We start from the raw sequence: 15,343 nt of genomic DNA, 5'->3' as shown, positions 1-15,343 counted from the left end.
TTATAGTAGGATACAATTGAAGACATTGATTATATTGCCAAGGCTTTGACTGAAATGTCATATTTTAAAATATGCATGTAATGCCTGACTTCAAGAGTTCTCAGCCTTAGAGTGAGTGAATAAAAATTGCGACTTCCTGGCATGCCCAGGAATCTTAAGACTATAGGTAAACTGTAGAGTCTGTCTTGGTTTGGCTTGCTAGGCTCAAGTGATTTTTAAAATCTGAGATTCCTTTGTCATCAGCATAGAGAAAAAAAATTGTTTTTCTCAAGAAAAGCTATAATATATATCAGTTACCAGCTTGTAGCTCTGTGTACCGTTTTCAAGTCTTCATTATTTTACTGTGGACTTGACTAAATTCTGAATTTTTCTAGATTCCTCCAACCTAACTTTCTTCCATAAAACGATTAAAAACAGGAACTACTTTGTTCCTGAAGCCTTGTAAGTTACAACAAATTTTTTTTTTTTTTTTTTTTTTTTTTTTTTGGGACAGAATCTTGCTCTATCACCCAGGTTGGAGTGCAGTAGTGAGATCTTGGCTCACTGCAACCTCTGCCTCCCGAGTTCAAGCGATTCTCCTACCTCAGCCTCCGAAGTAGCTGGGATTACAGGCATGTGCCACCATGCTGGGCTGATGTTTGTATTTTTTTTTTTTTTAGTAGAGACAGGGTTTCGCCATGTTGGTCAGGCTGGTCTTGAGCTCCTGACCTCAGGTGATCTGCCCGCCTCTGCCTCCCAATGTGCTGGGATTACAGGCTTGAGCCACCGCACCTGGCCTAAACTAAATTTTAAGGAACAAGTCTTGCGCTTGATGTATGGACCACATAAAGAATTCACTAAACCACCCATTGCCATAACCAGAGACATTCAAACTGTAAACTAAAATAGGAAGTTGATATTTTCATACTGTAGACAGCCTTTCCCAAGGTGGTGGAACAAGACTTCATATTATAATGAGACTCTTTTTTTTTTTTCTGAGCCAGAGTCTTGCTCTGTCACCACGCTGCAGTGCAGTGGTGTGATCTCGGCTCACTGCAACCACCGCCTCCTGGGTTCAAGTGATTCTCCTGTCTCAGCCTTCTGAGTAGCTGGGATTACAGGCACATGCCACCACACCCAAATAATTTTTATATTTTTAGTAGAGACGGAATTTCACCATGTTGGCCAGGCTGGTCTTGAACTCCTAACCTCGTGATTCACCTGCCTCGGCCTCCCAAAGTGCTGGTATTACTTACAGGCATGAGCCCCTGTGCCTGGCCTATAATGAGACTCTTAACCCCTCTTAATGCCTATCTTTTTCACTAGACAGAACCTGACACCGCCAACACCCAGCTGCAAATCCTTTAATCTACCTAGTGGGTAATTTTGACAGTATCCCTAACACAACTTCTTATTAAAATTGTGCTAGTAGTTGCTCTTATAGAGCTGGCAATCCCTGCTTTAATTCGACCCAGTCGTAAAATGATAACTCAACTACAACAGGTCTCATTCAGTTCCCTCATAGTCTTTTGATTTGTTTAGTTAGTTTCCCTTAGCCTTGGGCTCTTGGTTCAAAACCCTTATACAAACTAAACTTACTATATTGTCGCTAATTATTTTTTTCATGTCACAATCCTTAAGCTTTGTTCTTGTTGCCTGTTTAATCTTTGTAAAGCCAGTTCTCCCAACAGGATAATGTTAGCCCAATGCTTTAAGATGATTGCTAATACCCATGGAACTAATATAAGGAAACTCAATACTGGACCCCAGACAAGCCTGCCCTGAGAAAATTTTTCCTTCTGACCTTTTTGTTCCTCAAATGTAGCCTAGGTCCCTGACATAGATTCCTGTACCTTCTCCCCGATGTGGGACAGAAACTGGGACAGGACCATTCCAGTACAGTGGGACAATGAAGCTTGACTTCAAGATGCTTCAGTGATACTTCCAAATAAATATATTAATAAAAGGGGGAAATATGAAAGCTGATTATACAAATTTTTCTCATATCCAACTACATCAGAGTCAGGAGGCCAGGGGAATAAAGCACTTGGGGCACACAGCTCCAGTTCCCCAAAAATTGAATTTTCTGCAAGCCCAGCTGCTGAAACAAACTACTGTAACCCTTAGACAAGGTTTATTGTAGTAACTGCTGAAATGACCTGATGTGACTCTAAGATTCGTTTTACCTACCACCATCAGTCACCAATCAGAGCTCGACAGCTCCCAAAAGCTTCTCTAGTGCCAATGAACTTTCTTTCAAAACAATACATAACATTTCTTTTGTTTATTTACTTATTTATTTATTTTGAGATGGAGTTTTGCTCTTGTTGCCTGGGCTGGAATGCAGTGGTGTGATCTTGGCTCACTGCAACCTCTGCCTTCCAGTTTCAAGAGATTCTCCTCCCTCAGCCTCCCGAGTAGTTAGAATTACAGGCGCCCGCCACCACACCCAGCTAACTTTTGTATTTTTAGTAGAGATGAGGTTTCACCATGTTGGCCAGGCTCTTCTCGAACTCCTGACCTCATGATCTGCCTGCTGTGGTCTCCCAAAGTGCTGGGATTACAGGCATGAGACACCAGGCCTGGCCTCTTTCTTTTAGTTTTTTGAGACAGCGTCTAGCTCTGTCAGCCAGGCTGGAGTGCAGTGGTGCGATCACGGCTCACTGCAACCTCTGCCTCCCGGGCTCAAGCAATGCTCCTGCCTCAGCCTCCTGAGTAGCTGGGACTACATGGGAGCACCACCACACCCAGCTAATTTTTATATTTTTGTACAGACGGGGTTTCACCATGTTGCCCAGGCTGGTCTTGAACTCCTGGGCTCAAGTGGTCCGCCTGCTTTGGCCTGCCAAAGTGCTGGGATTACAGGCGTGAGCTGCTGTGCCTGGCACAGCAGCTTTTCTCTTTCTAATAAAACCTTCCACCTTCTCTTTCTTCTTTGGATGTACCACTCCAGTATGTGTGTATGCCTCAAATGGCAATTCTGTGATTCCCAAATGAAATGCTTAATTTAGAGATTCGTCCTTAGATTTCAGTTTGACTTTAGCACTCCAGTGCAACTCTAAAAAATGTGTTCATTTTCTGTTTCAAGTTTTGTCCAATTCAACCAGTATTTTCCTGTTACTACTAAAATCAGACACTGTGCTTGGCACTGTGGCACTGTGGGGGAGCAAAGATGATTGAGATATGTGTTCAGGCCGGCGCTGGTTCACGCCTGTAGTCCCAACATTTTGGGAGGCCAAGATGGGTGGATCACGAGGTCAGGAGTTCGAGACCAGCCAGGCCGACATGGTGAAACCCCGTCTCTACTAAAAAAATACAAAAAATTAGCCAGGTGGGGTGGTGGGCGCCTGTAATCCCAGCTACTCAGGAGGCTGAGGCAGGAGAATTGCTTGAACCTGGGAGGCAGAGGTTGCAGTGAGCTGACATCCCACTGTTGCACTCCAGCCTAAGCAACAAGTGCGAAACGCCATTTCCAACAAACAAACAAACAAACAAAAGGTATGTGTTCAAAAGGAAACTGACACTGTCAGCTCTCTCAGTGAGGAAGCTTTTAAGAAGAACTTACCTGGGGAGCTGATGCCACAGGCAATTTAGCAAGACTAAGCATAAGCAAATCGAACCAGCAGTTCAGAATGAAGAGTTGCTCCTGGTCTCCCGGGCTGGAGGGGTAGCCAGAAGGGACTCGACTATAGACAGAAGGGTAGCTGAGAGATGGGAAGGGGATTAGCTGCTCTACCTACTTCTATTATTACTGGGCGTATTCCACCAAAGTTCAGCTTTTTGAAAAACATTGGGTAACATATTGACAGGATGGTTTTTGAAGCTACCATGAAAAATCCATTAATAAAAACAAGTCCCAGGTACACCCAGAGAAGGCAGATGAGGAGCGAGCAGCACCTTTTCAGGGTTTTCAGGAACCCCACTAGGCACACGCCCTGTCCTATTTCACCCTTGAGTTGTCCTTTTTATTTTAAAACCTGCTCGTACCTCTGTTGTTTGGGGATTGTGAATCCCTGCGGCTGTGTGGCAGTGATAACTTTCCTTTTATTTGTTTGTTTACTTGCAAAACAATGGGTTTTGGTAGATGAGCTTTGAGTGCAGCTGAGATGGGGGAGAGTGAAGAGTCAGGAACCATTGGTCATGGAGGAGGGAACTTCGTCACTTTAGTACAAAGGCCCAGTGAGGCCAGACCCAGGGTGGAGGCAGGGATTATGCTGAGAGACGACCCAGAGAGATGGGCAAAGGCTGAACCATATCTGATTTGAAAGGCCAAATAACTGTGTTTTGAACTTAAGGGAAACTAGAGGCTTTTGAAGTATCTGTATATGGAAGGATGACGTGATGAGAACTGCTTTGCCAAAATCACAGTGGCTGATGAGTGGGGAATGCACTGGAGTGAGGGTGACCAGAGAGACTGCAGGCATATCGGCTATGACACAGTCATGCAGACGAGATGATGAGCTGGGTGTAGGAAAGTGGACACGGAAAAGCAGTAAAGCTGGCAGATTTAAAAGATATTTAGGAGATAGTATCATTGGGACTTGGTGAGAGGCTGGATGTTGGAGGTGAGGAAGAGGGAGGTATCAGGGTGACTCCTGAGTTTCCAACTTGGGTAACTGGGTGAGTGGATGGAGGGGCCATCCACAGACACAGTGATAACAGAAGACCAGGTGTAGAAGGGAATACCAAGTTCCATATTTGACAAATTAAGTTTGAGGTTCTTTGAGATGTGCGAGTGTGTGTTGAGGAAACTGATCTATCATCTCTGTAGTTTTGTCTTTTCCAGAATGTCATATATATGGAATCACAGAGGTGTAGCCTTTTCAGATAGGCCCCTTTCCCTTGGAAATACGTATTTAAAATTCGTCCATGTTTTTGCAAGGGTTGGCGGCTCATTTATTTTCATTGCTACATAATATCCCATTTTATGGATGTATCATAGTTTATTTACCTATTGAGGGACATCTTGGTTGCTTGCAGTTTGGGGCAATTATGAATAAAATTGCTACAAACATTTGTATGGATATTTTGTGAAGACATAAATTTTCAAATCAGTTGAGTAAATACCTAGGAGAATGGCTACTGAGCCTTATAGTAAGACTATGTTTAGCTTTGTGAGAAACTGCCAACCTGTCTTCTGAAGGGGCTGTACCATTCTGCGTTTCCACTGGTAATGAATGAGAGTTCCTGTTGCTTCACATCCCTGCCAGCAACAGGCATCATCAGTGCTTTTTGGCTTTTAGCTATTCTAATAGGTATGTAGTGTTAACTCACTGTTGTTTAAATTAGCAATTCCCTAATGACAAATTATGTTGAGCATTTCTTCAGGTGCTTAGTTGCTACCTTCTTTTTGTGAAGAGTCTGTTCAAATCTTTTGCTCATTTTTAAATTAGGTTGTTTGTTTTTCTATTATTGAATTTTAAGAGTTTTTCATATATTTTGGATACAAATCTTTTACCAGATATGTGTTTTGCAAGTGTGTTCTGTCAGTCTCTGCCTTATATTTTCATGTTTAAACTGTGTCTTTCTTACAGAAGAAGTTTTTAATTTTAATAAACTCCAACTTGTCAGTTTTCCTCCATGTATCATGCTTTTGATGTTGTAACTATAAACTTACTGCAAAATCCAAGGTCACCTAGGTTTTTTCCTACATTTTCTTCTAGGAATTTTATAGTTTTGCATTTTATATTTAGATTTGTCACCAATTTTGAATATATGTATGTGAAAGATGTAAGGTTTGTGCCTAGGTTCTTTGTTTTGTTTTGTTTTTGCATATGGAAATCCAATTGTTCAAGCACCCATTTTTAATTGCTTTTCTCCTTTGCAAAAAAATCAGTTGATTATATTTGTGTGGGTCTATTTCTGGGCTCTCTATTCTGGTCTTTCGATCTATGTGACTAGTTTTCACTGTTTCATTTACCGTAGCTTTATAGTTAGTCTTGATAATAGATTACGTGAGTCCTCAAATGTTGTTCTTTTTCAGTATTGTATTGGCTATTCTAGGTCCTTTGCTTTCTATATAAATTTTAAAATCAGTTTGTCAATATCTATGGAATATTTTAGTAGTATTTTGATTGTTATTGCATAGAGTCTATATATCAAGTTGGAAAAAATTGAATATCGAGTCTTTCAATCCATGAGCGTGGACTATCTCTTCTATTAGATCATTAAAACTTTCTTTTATCAATGTTTTGGAATTTTTAAATATACAGATCCCGTACGTATTTTGTTATATTTATAGCTAAATAGTTCATTTTTCAGTGCTATTATAAATAGTATTTAAAAAATACTTAACATTCTAATGTTTATTGATGGTATACAGGAAAGCAACTGATTTTTGTACATTGAACTTGTATCCTGTAACCTTGATATACTTACTTATCAATTCTAGGAGGTTTTTTTTTTTTTGCAGAATTTTAGGATTTTTCCGTAAACAATTATGCCATCAGTGAATAAAAACAGATATACCTTTCATTTATTTTTCTTGTTTGTTGTGCTAGTTAGGACTTCCAGTACAATGTTGAATAGAGTGGTGAGACAGGATGTCCTTACCTTATTCTTGACTTTAGTCTCACCATTAAATATGGTGTTAGCTGTGGATTTAGATGTTCTATATTGAGCTGAGGAAGTTTTCCTCTACTCCTAGTTTGCTGAGAATTTTTTTTTTTTTTCTGGTGATAATGAATGAGTACTGGATTTTGTCAAATTTTCTGCATCAATTGATATATGACTTCTTTAGCCTCTTGATATGGTAGATTACACTGGCTGATTTGCAAATATGGAACTATCCTTGCATACTTGGAATAAAGTCCACTTGATTGTCCTGTGTAATTCTTCTCATATACAGTTAGTTTGATTTGCTAATATTTTGTTGATGATTTTTTTGTCTATGATGTTCATAGGAGGTATTGATCTGACTTTTGTTATGTCTTCATCTAGTTTAGGTATTAGGATAATGTTGGCCTCATAGAATGAGTTAAATGTTCTCTCTGCCTCTATTTTCTGAAAGATTTCTGGAGAATTGGTAATATTTCTTTCTTAAATATTTGGTAGAGTTTATCAGTAAATATATCTGGGCCTGGTGTTTTCTTTTTTGGAAGGTCTTCAATTATTGATTCAATTTCTTTAATAGATATAGGGCTATTCAGGTTATCTGGCCTTCTATGAGTCTTGGTAGTTTGTATCTTTCAAGGAAATGGTACATTTCATCTAAGTTATTCAATTTGTGTATGCAGAGTTATTTCCTTCTTAGTCGCTTATTATCCTATTGATGTCCATGGGATTAATAGTGGTGATCATTCTTAAATTTCTGATATTGGTAATTTGTATATTCTCTCCTTTTTTTCTTTGCTAGGAGGAGGGAAAAAACTCCTTAAGTAATGAAACTACAAACTACAGGATCAGGTTTTAACAGTGTTTTGTAGTATTTGACTCTTTGACACATGACATATTTCAGGGACGTAATAATTGCATAATTTGATGGCATATTACATCTCAAAATGAGAAAAGTTTGGGTGCCACAATCACTTTTCTTAAGAAGTTTAGAATTTTAACTTTCAGCAAGTCATTTAACAAGTAACTGAGCATCTGCTTTATGCCAATCACTGTGCTGGGCCCTGGGATACGCTGGTGAGCAAAGTAGACATGGTTCCTATTTTCATGGGGACTGGGCTGACATTAATCAAATGATGTCTCAAATAAAGGAAAAGTTGCTGTTGTGTTAAGTTATATAAAGGAGAAAGGGGTGAGATCTATGATATCAATGAGTAGAGGAATTTGACCTAGCCCGGGAAATCAAGGAAGACTTACCCAGGGAGAGACAATTGAACTGAGGTCTGAGGACTGAGTAGAAGTTAGCTGGGCAGAAAGTGAGATGGGACTATGCCAATATGCGGTTCTGAAAGAAGGTCAGTGTGTTTGAGGGTGGAAATGAGGGGTGGGAATGTGGTGGAAGGTAAGGGTGAGGAGGAGTGGAGCCTTACCCTTGCTAGAGTTCCGCCATTATCCTATGAGCAGGGGAGTTTTGCCTTCATGCTAAGACTGATGCAAATCACTGAGGCTGCTTTCTATCTCCTGTCTCTTCTCAGAAGGAAGCAAAAGCTGGGACAGAAAGAGAAGATGGAGAACTTGTGTTTATTCCTTACCATTTTCCTCATTTAGCCATCTCTGTGGGGCATACTCATGTAGTATTTTTAAATAAATATTTTTATTAAGATATAATTAACAATAATGTTCACCTATTTATAAAGTACAGTTTTGGGGGGGATGATGAAGAAAGATTGGTTAATGGTACAAAAACCCAGTTAGATAGAAGGAAGAAGTTCTAGTGTTTGCTAGCACAGGAAGGTGACTATAGTTCACAACAATATATTGTATATTTTTAAATAGCTGGAAGAGAAGATTTGAAATATTCCCAACACAAAGAAATGATAAATGTTTGAGGTGATAGACATCCTAAATACCCTGATTTGATCTTTACACATTGTATGCATTATTAAAAGATTGCACAAACCCCATAAATATGTATAATTATTATGTAACAAAAAATTTAAAAAGAATGCAATTCGATGACTTTTTTTTTTTTTTCTTTGAGACAGAGTCTTGCTCTGTCACCCAGGCTGGAGTGCACTGGTGCAATCTTGGCTCACTGCAAGCTCCGCCTCCCGGGTGCACACCATTCTCCTGCCTCGGCCTCCTGAGTAGCTGGGACTACAGGTAGCCACCACCACGCCTGGCTAATTTTTTGTATTTTTAGTACAGATGGGGTTTCACTGTGTTAGTCAGGATGGTCTCGATCTCCTGACCTCGTGATCTGCCTGCCTTGGCCCCAAAGTGCTGGGATTACAGGCGTGAGCCACTGCGCCCGGTCAATTCAATGACTTTTAATAAACTTACAGAGTTGCACAACCACTATCACAGTCCAGCGGTGACCATTTCTATCACTCAACAAGTTCCCCTATGTTCATTTACAGTTCATCCCCACCCTCCACAACTCCCCAACATCCCAGGCATTCGCTGGTCTGATGTCTGTTTCTATAAATTTGCTTTTTAAATGTGTGGCATTTCATATAAAGAGAGTCCTCCTACATGTAGTCTTTTGCATCTGGACTGTTAGCATAAAATTTTAAAGGTGCATCCTCGGTAGTATGTATCAGTGGTTCATTCCTTTTTATTGCTGAGATATTTCATTGGATGAAAGTCACATTTGTGTATTCACTTACCAGTTGATGGACATTTGTGTTGATCCCACATTTTGGCTGTTATGAATAATGCTATGAATGTTTGAGTATGAATCTTTTTATGGCCATATATTTTCATTTCTCCTGGGGATATTCCTGGTCATGAAATTGCTGGGTCTAATGGTAAGTTTATATTTAGCTTTTTAAGAAACTGCCACACTATTTTCTCAAAGTGATTGTATCATTTTACATTCCTACATTTCCAACAGTAATATATGAGAGTGCCACATGGACACAAAGAGGGAAACAACAGACACTGTGGCCTACCTGAGGGTGGAGGGTGAGAGGAGGAGGAGGAACAGAAAAAATAACTATTGGGTACTGGACTTAGTACCTGGGTGATGAAATAATCTATGCAACCAACCCCTGTGACCTAAGTTTACCATATAACAAACTTGCCCATGCACCCCTGAACCTAAAATAAAACTTTAAAAAAATATAAAAAGTGATGTTAAAATGAGACCACATTTTCCAAATACAAAGAAAAATTATTTTGAAAAATTTGCCAATTTTTGAAGTCTGGTATCATCCACTTATAAAGAACAGAGTCACTGTTATGAAAAAAATGTATATAAGAGTTCCTGTTTCACCACATTCTTAACACTGGTGTTGTCAGTTTTTGAAAATTATAGACATCTTGTGGGTGTGTATTGGTATCTCATTGTGGTTTTAGTTTGCATTTACTAATTCATTAGTTAAGCATGTTTTTATGGGCTACTTAGCCATTCATATATTCTCTTTGGTGAAATGTCTACTCAAGTCTTTCAACCATTTTTAAATTTTTATTTTTGTCATCTTATTATATTATTGAGTTGTAAATATTTTTGATATATTCTGGAGACAAGTCCTTTACCAGATATATGGTTTACAAATACTTCCTCCCAGTGTGTGGCTTATCTTTTCATATTCTTAATGGTGCCCTTTGAAGCAAAAGGTTTAAATTGTGACAGAGTAATTTACTGATTTTTTTTCTTTTATAGATCATGGTTTTAGTGGCGTTTCTAAGAACTCTTTGCCTAACCCGAGGTCATCAAGATTTACCCCTTTGTTTTCTTCTAGAAGTTGTGTAGCTTTAGGTTTTACATTGAAGTCATTGATCCATTTTGAGTTAATTTTTGTGTCTGGGATAAAATGAGGGTTGATGGTCATGTGGCTTTCCAACTGCTTCAGCACCATTTGTTGAAAAAGTTATCCTTTCAAAGAATTGTCTTGGTATCTTTGTTGAAGATTAATTGACTATAAATTTAAGGGATTATTTTTGGACTCTCAATTACTTTCCTATAGATGGATTTGTATGCCTACCTTTCCTACAGATGGATTTGTATGCCTATCTTTATGCCAATGTTACACTGTCTTGATTAATGTGGTTTTATAGTAAGTTTTAAAATTGAATAGTATACGTCCTTTTACTTTATTCTGTAAAGTAAGACATGAGACCCCTTCTATGTTTACCTAGCTCCTACTTTATTCTTTTTCAAAATTGTTTGGTCTTGTGCTTATTTACTGTTTATTTACTGTGTAGGCCCCTGAACAAGGACATAGAGAGGCCCCAAAGGGCAGGGAGGAAAAAGGATGGGCAGAGGACAATGGTTGGGAAGGCCCCAAGAAGAAAGCATGCTGCTTCCCACAGCGGGAGTCCCAACTCCTTCCCTGGCAGCTGCTTCCTCGCCCAGTGTCCAGGCCGGTGTGGTTGTGTCTAGAGGGTTACTTTAGGGTCACCACCAGCAGCCATCACAGTAACAGTAGGTCACATCAGCCATAGATTACTAGGGGCTCAGAATAAATGCAGCAGTAACAGGCTCAGGGTTTCAAACATCCTCCTTGCCTTTAGTAGTATCCGTGGTCCTGAACTCTGTCTCCAAGACTCCATGACCTGGCCCCTGGCCACACTTATGAGTGCACTTCCTTATCTTTCCTCCTCACTCAGCTGCCTTGGCCACACCAGCCTAATTAATGTTCCTTAAACACATCTTGATGGGCCTCCCCCAAGGCACTTACAAATACTGGTCCCTCTCTCTGTTTTGCTCCATCCCTGGCCCCCTGTCTGGCTCAGTTGTGTGCTCATAGCAGTCTCTCATGAGACTGTTTGTTGTATGAGGCCAGGTCTATGTTGTCCTCAGCTGTGGCCCTGTGTCTAGCGTAGAGGAACCACCTGATAAACACTTGCTGAATGAGCGAATGAATGAATGAACGAATGAGACCTTTACTCCTTTTATGAGCTTATGAGATATGTCTTATCTTCATTTCATCATTGAAGAACTGAGACTCAGAGAGGTGAAGCCACTTACTCAGGGTCACATGGCAGATCAACAGCAGAGCTGGGACTTAAACCCAGAGATGGAAAGAAGTCCTGCAAGCATCATTCATGGGGAAACAGGGAGAAGGGACCCCAGACATTGGCCTCTCCATCCTCATCTCTGATCTCTTGCTCTACCCCTTAAACCACACCCCATTCTCCAGCCATCCTGACCATGTGATCCTCCTTGAAGAGACCAAAATGCTCCCAAGCCTCTGAGCTTTGCACGTGCTGTTCCCTCTACTTGGAGTGCTCTTCCCATTATGTCCCCTGACAACTCCTATTTGCCCTTCTTGCTGAGTTCAGTATCATGTCTGTGAGGCTTCCTTGACCTCCCTGGGCAGCTTCAGACAAGCCCTGCCCAGAGCTCCTCCACACCTCCCACTGCATCAGACTCACTTGTTCCTGTGTGCTCCTCACCCAGCAGGCAGAAGGCTCCTGGAAGACTGTGCTAAACAGTCTCAATAAATATTGCTGGTGTCTAAATGAATGAATGAATGAAAGAATAATGAATGAGTAAAGGCACTGGGCCATGGAACAGGGAAAGGGCCTCTGCAGCCACCTCCTATTCTCCGGAAGGGTGAACATCGAGGGTCACCAACCCCAAGGTGACTCACAAACAGGGACTTCAGGGATTAGAAATGACATGAAAAGGTTCTCTTTTCTTTTCTTTTCTTTTCTCTCCTTTCCTTCCTTCCTTCCTTGGTTTTTTATTTATTTATTTATTTTTGCTCTTGTTGCCCAGGCTGGAGTGCAGTGGTGTGATCTCAGCTCACTGTAGCCTTCACCTCCCTAGGTTCAAGTGGTTCTCCTTCTTCAGTCTCCTGAGTAGCTGGGATTACAGGCATGTACCACCATACCCGGCTAATTTTTGTATTTTTAATAGAGACGGGGTTTCACCATGTTGGTCAGGCTGGTCTCGACCTCCTGACCTCAGGTGATCCACCTGCCTCAGCCTCCCAAAGTGCTGGGGTTACAGGCGTGAGCCACCATGCCCAGCCACGAAAAGGTCTTTCATCTGTCTTGGCCAGTCAGCTTCTAAGAACTCTGACTTCTAACAGCAACAAGCAGGGTGGCCTGGCAGCCATAGGCATCGTGTGCTCAGCATGAGTTGGGCCCTGTGCAGGGATGTCCTGAGCACCCAATGGTGTGCCTGCTTATATCTTCATTTTATTTATCTTTTCATTGTGCTTAGTATTCTCCATACAAAAGAAATATATGCTCATTATCCAGGAGGCAGAGCTTGCAGTAAGCCAAGATCGCACCACAGCACTCCAGCCTGGGTGACAGAACGAGACTCCGTCTCAGAAAAAAAAAAAAAAGAAAGAAAGACAGAAATATATGATCATTAAAACAACTTCAAACAGCAGAGAAAGTGAGAGCCTCCATCATCTCACACCTTTATTCCCACTTTACAGATGAGAAAACAGAGGCTTGTGGCACTTTCTATATGACACAGCCTCACCCCTTAGGAGCACAAAGCTGGGCTCTTTGTTTGCCTAGTGTCACACCAGCAGTTCCATGACAAGGAGAGGGAGGAACCAAGCCCTGGGGAGGTCTCAGGAACTGGAAACAACTGGCTCACGTGTGAGGATTTGTCTTCTGAGTTGGCACCAGCAGGCCAGTCTTCACAGCGGATTCACAGAGGAGCCTGCTTCCCCACTCAGGGATGGCAGAGAAGAGCAATAATCTTCACAAAATCTAAATAGCATTGTCTCGAGTGAACTAGAGGGCAGAGTCTGTCCACAAATCTCAGGCTGATGAATTACCTGTGCAGGTGCGTCTGGCGCCAGTATCCTCGCTCAGGACCAGAAGCAGGGTAATTACTTCTCTGGCGGTGGTTATCTGGAGTGAGCTGGCCCATTTTTCTCTTTTATTGTTGTTGGATTTCAGGAAAATGTCAGCTGCAGTAGCCCACTCCCACCCCCTTATCTAAATATTGGATTTATTTGATGACTCCTCTAGGTCTGGTGACAGGGGCCAGAGTGGGCCCTGCAGTAAGAACTGGGTCCTTGAGCCCTGCCCAGAGGCTTCTCTCGGAGGGTGTGATGGGCAGGAGCCAGATAGCCAAAACTGTCCTTCCCATCAGTGGCCTCATAAGTGTCCCTTTCCTTCCCCTTCCCTGCTCTGTGGTCTGGCTTTGCCCAACTCAAGGCAGGGGGAATGGGTTGAGGTGTAGATTTTTCAGAGTTGGAAAATGTTGTCTTTTCTGAGCAGCCATTTACAAGGCTACAGTTTGAGGTTCAGTTTCTAAAGGAAGACAAGAGACTCTATTGAGATGGGCAGTGGCAGACCCACCTAGTCTACACCAGGAATGTAGATTAAGGGAGTATTTCTGGGAACTGAGGTGGGACTGGCAGTGGGAATGGGAAGGAGAAGGGCGCATTTTGCCCTTTTCACCATTCCTCCCACCCCTAAGACCTCCTTTCCCCTCCATCTTTCTCAACCTTGGCACTGACATGTGGTTCTTTCCTTGCCTTGATCTGGATCTCCCACAGTGCTCTCTTGAATCAAGTCTTAGCTCTGTGATCCCTCAAGCTGGCGAGACCATGGAATATTTAGATAATTAGTTAATGTTTAGATTGGCAGAGGCTTATCTATCTATGGTGACTACTGTTGGTCTCCTTGTTCATTCATTCATTCATTCATTCAATATTTATTGAATATTCACTCTGTGATGGTCACTGTGCTAGCTGCTGGAGATATAACAGAGAGCAGAATCAGATCCAGTTCCTGCCCTCTTGGAGCTTAGACTACAGTGGAAGCAGGCAATATCAGAAATAAATCATAAATGCATGCACAGTTAGAGCTGTCATAAGTGGTCAGGGAAAACTCTCTTGAAGAAGTGAGGAAGAGGAGTTTCTCAGGTAAAAGGAGGAAAAAAGCAATACAGGCAAAATTAATAGCATGTACAAAGGCTCTGGGGTGGCAGGTCAGCATGGCCAGGAGGCACGTGTGTTTGGAGCAGATAAAGTGAGGAGCAGTGGGGTAACATGAGACTGGGGCAAGCTTGGGCCCAGGAGACGTTCTGTTTCTCTAACCGGGGATGCAGGGAGCCTTTGAAGGCATTGGAGCAGGGAGATCCGGGCCCCGCAGTCAGGCAGTCTCCCAGATCCGACTCTACTTCTAGGGAATTGCCAAGGCCATTGCGATTCTTTGCTGTCCCTATGAAGGTGCATCTGTCATTGGGGTGCTGGGGTGATAGTGGCTTGGTTTCCTCAACCAATTTGTTTCCTGGGATCCCAAACGTCTGAATTTGTACAGATCACAGCCAGATCCACAGCAGCCTATGGGGCAGGAAAGAGAATCCAGAGAAAAGCATTGGCTGCCACAATGAATCCGACGCAAACCTTCACTGTCAAGGCCTGAGTACCGGACAGGCCATGGCTGCTAAAGCCCTTCCCTTGGCAGCAGCTGTGACCACATTTGTGGTTGGAAATGGTCCCCATTAGCCCTTACTGACCTCACTCTTGTCTAACAACTGAGTGTAAAATCTTCTCTATATTAAATTGGGCACTTTGAGCCTTGGCATAAAAAAGAAAGATCAATCCTTTCAGGGCACAAAGAGCTGAAGCACTTTCTCTTTTGGGAAACCACTCACCCCGATTCCAGGAAGGCCTGGGGTGGGTTCTCCAGGGAGCCCGGCAGACACTCTGCCTGCCTTACCTCTTCCCTGGGTTCCAGTGTGCCCTCCTGAGGGGAAGGGTGCACTTCAGCTGGCTTGGCCCGGGAAGACATTCAGCCGACCTCACCTGCTCCTGCAGTCAGTGGCCACGCTGATGTTCTATTAATGGTGGGTGTAGTGGAGACACCATTTTCTCCCTTTCCC

The sequence above is a fragment of the Macaca nemestrina genome, chromosome 1 (assembly GCF_043159975.1).
Source record: "Macaca nemestrina isolate mMacNem1 chromosome 1, mMacNem.hap1, whole genome shotgun sequence".
NCBI classification, from domain to species: domain Eukaryota; kingdom Metazoa; phylum Chordata; class Mammalia; order Primates; family Cercopithecidae; genus Macaca; species Macaca nemestrina.
The sequence above is the reverse complement of the archived record's forward strand: the minus strand, read 5'-3'. Positions refer to the sequence as shown.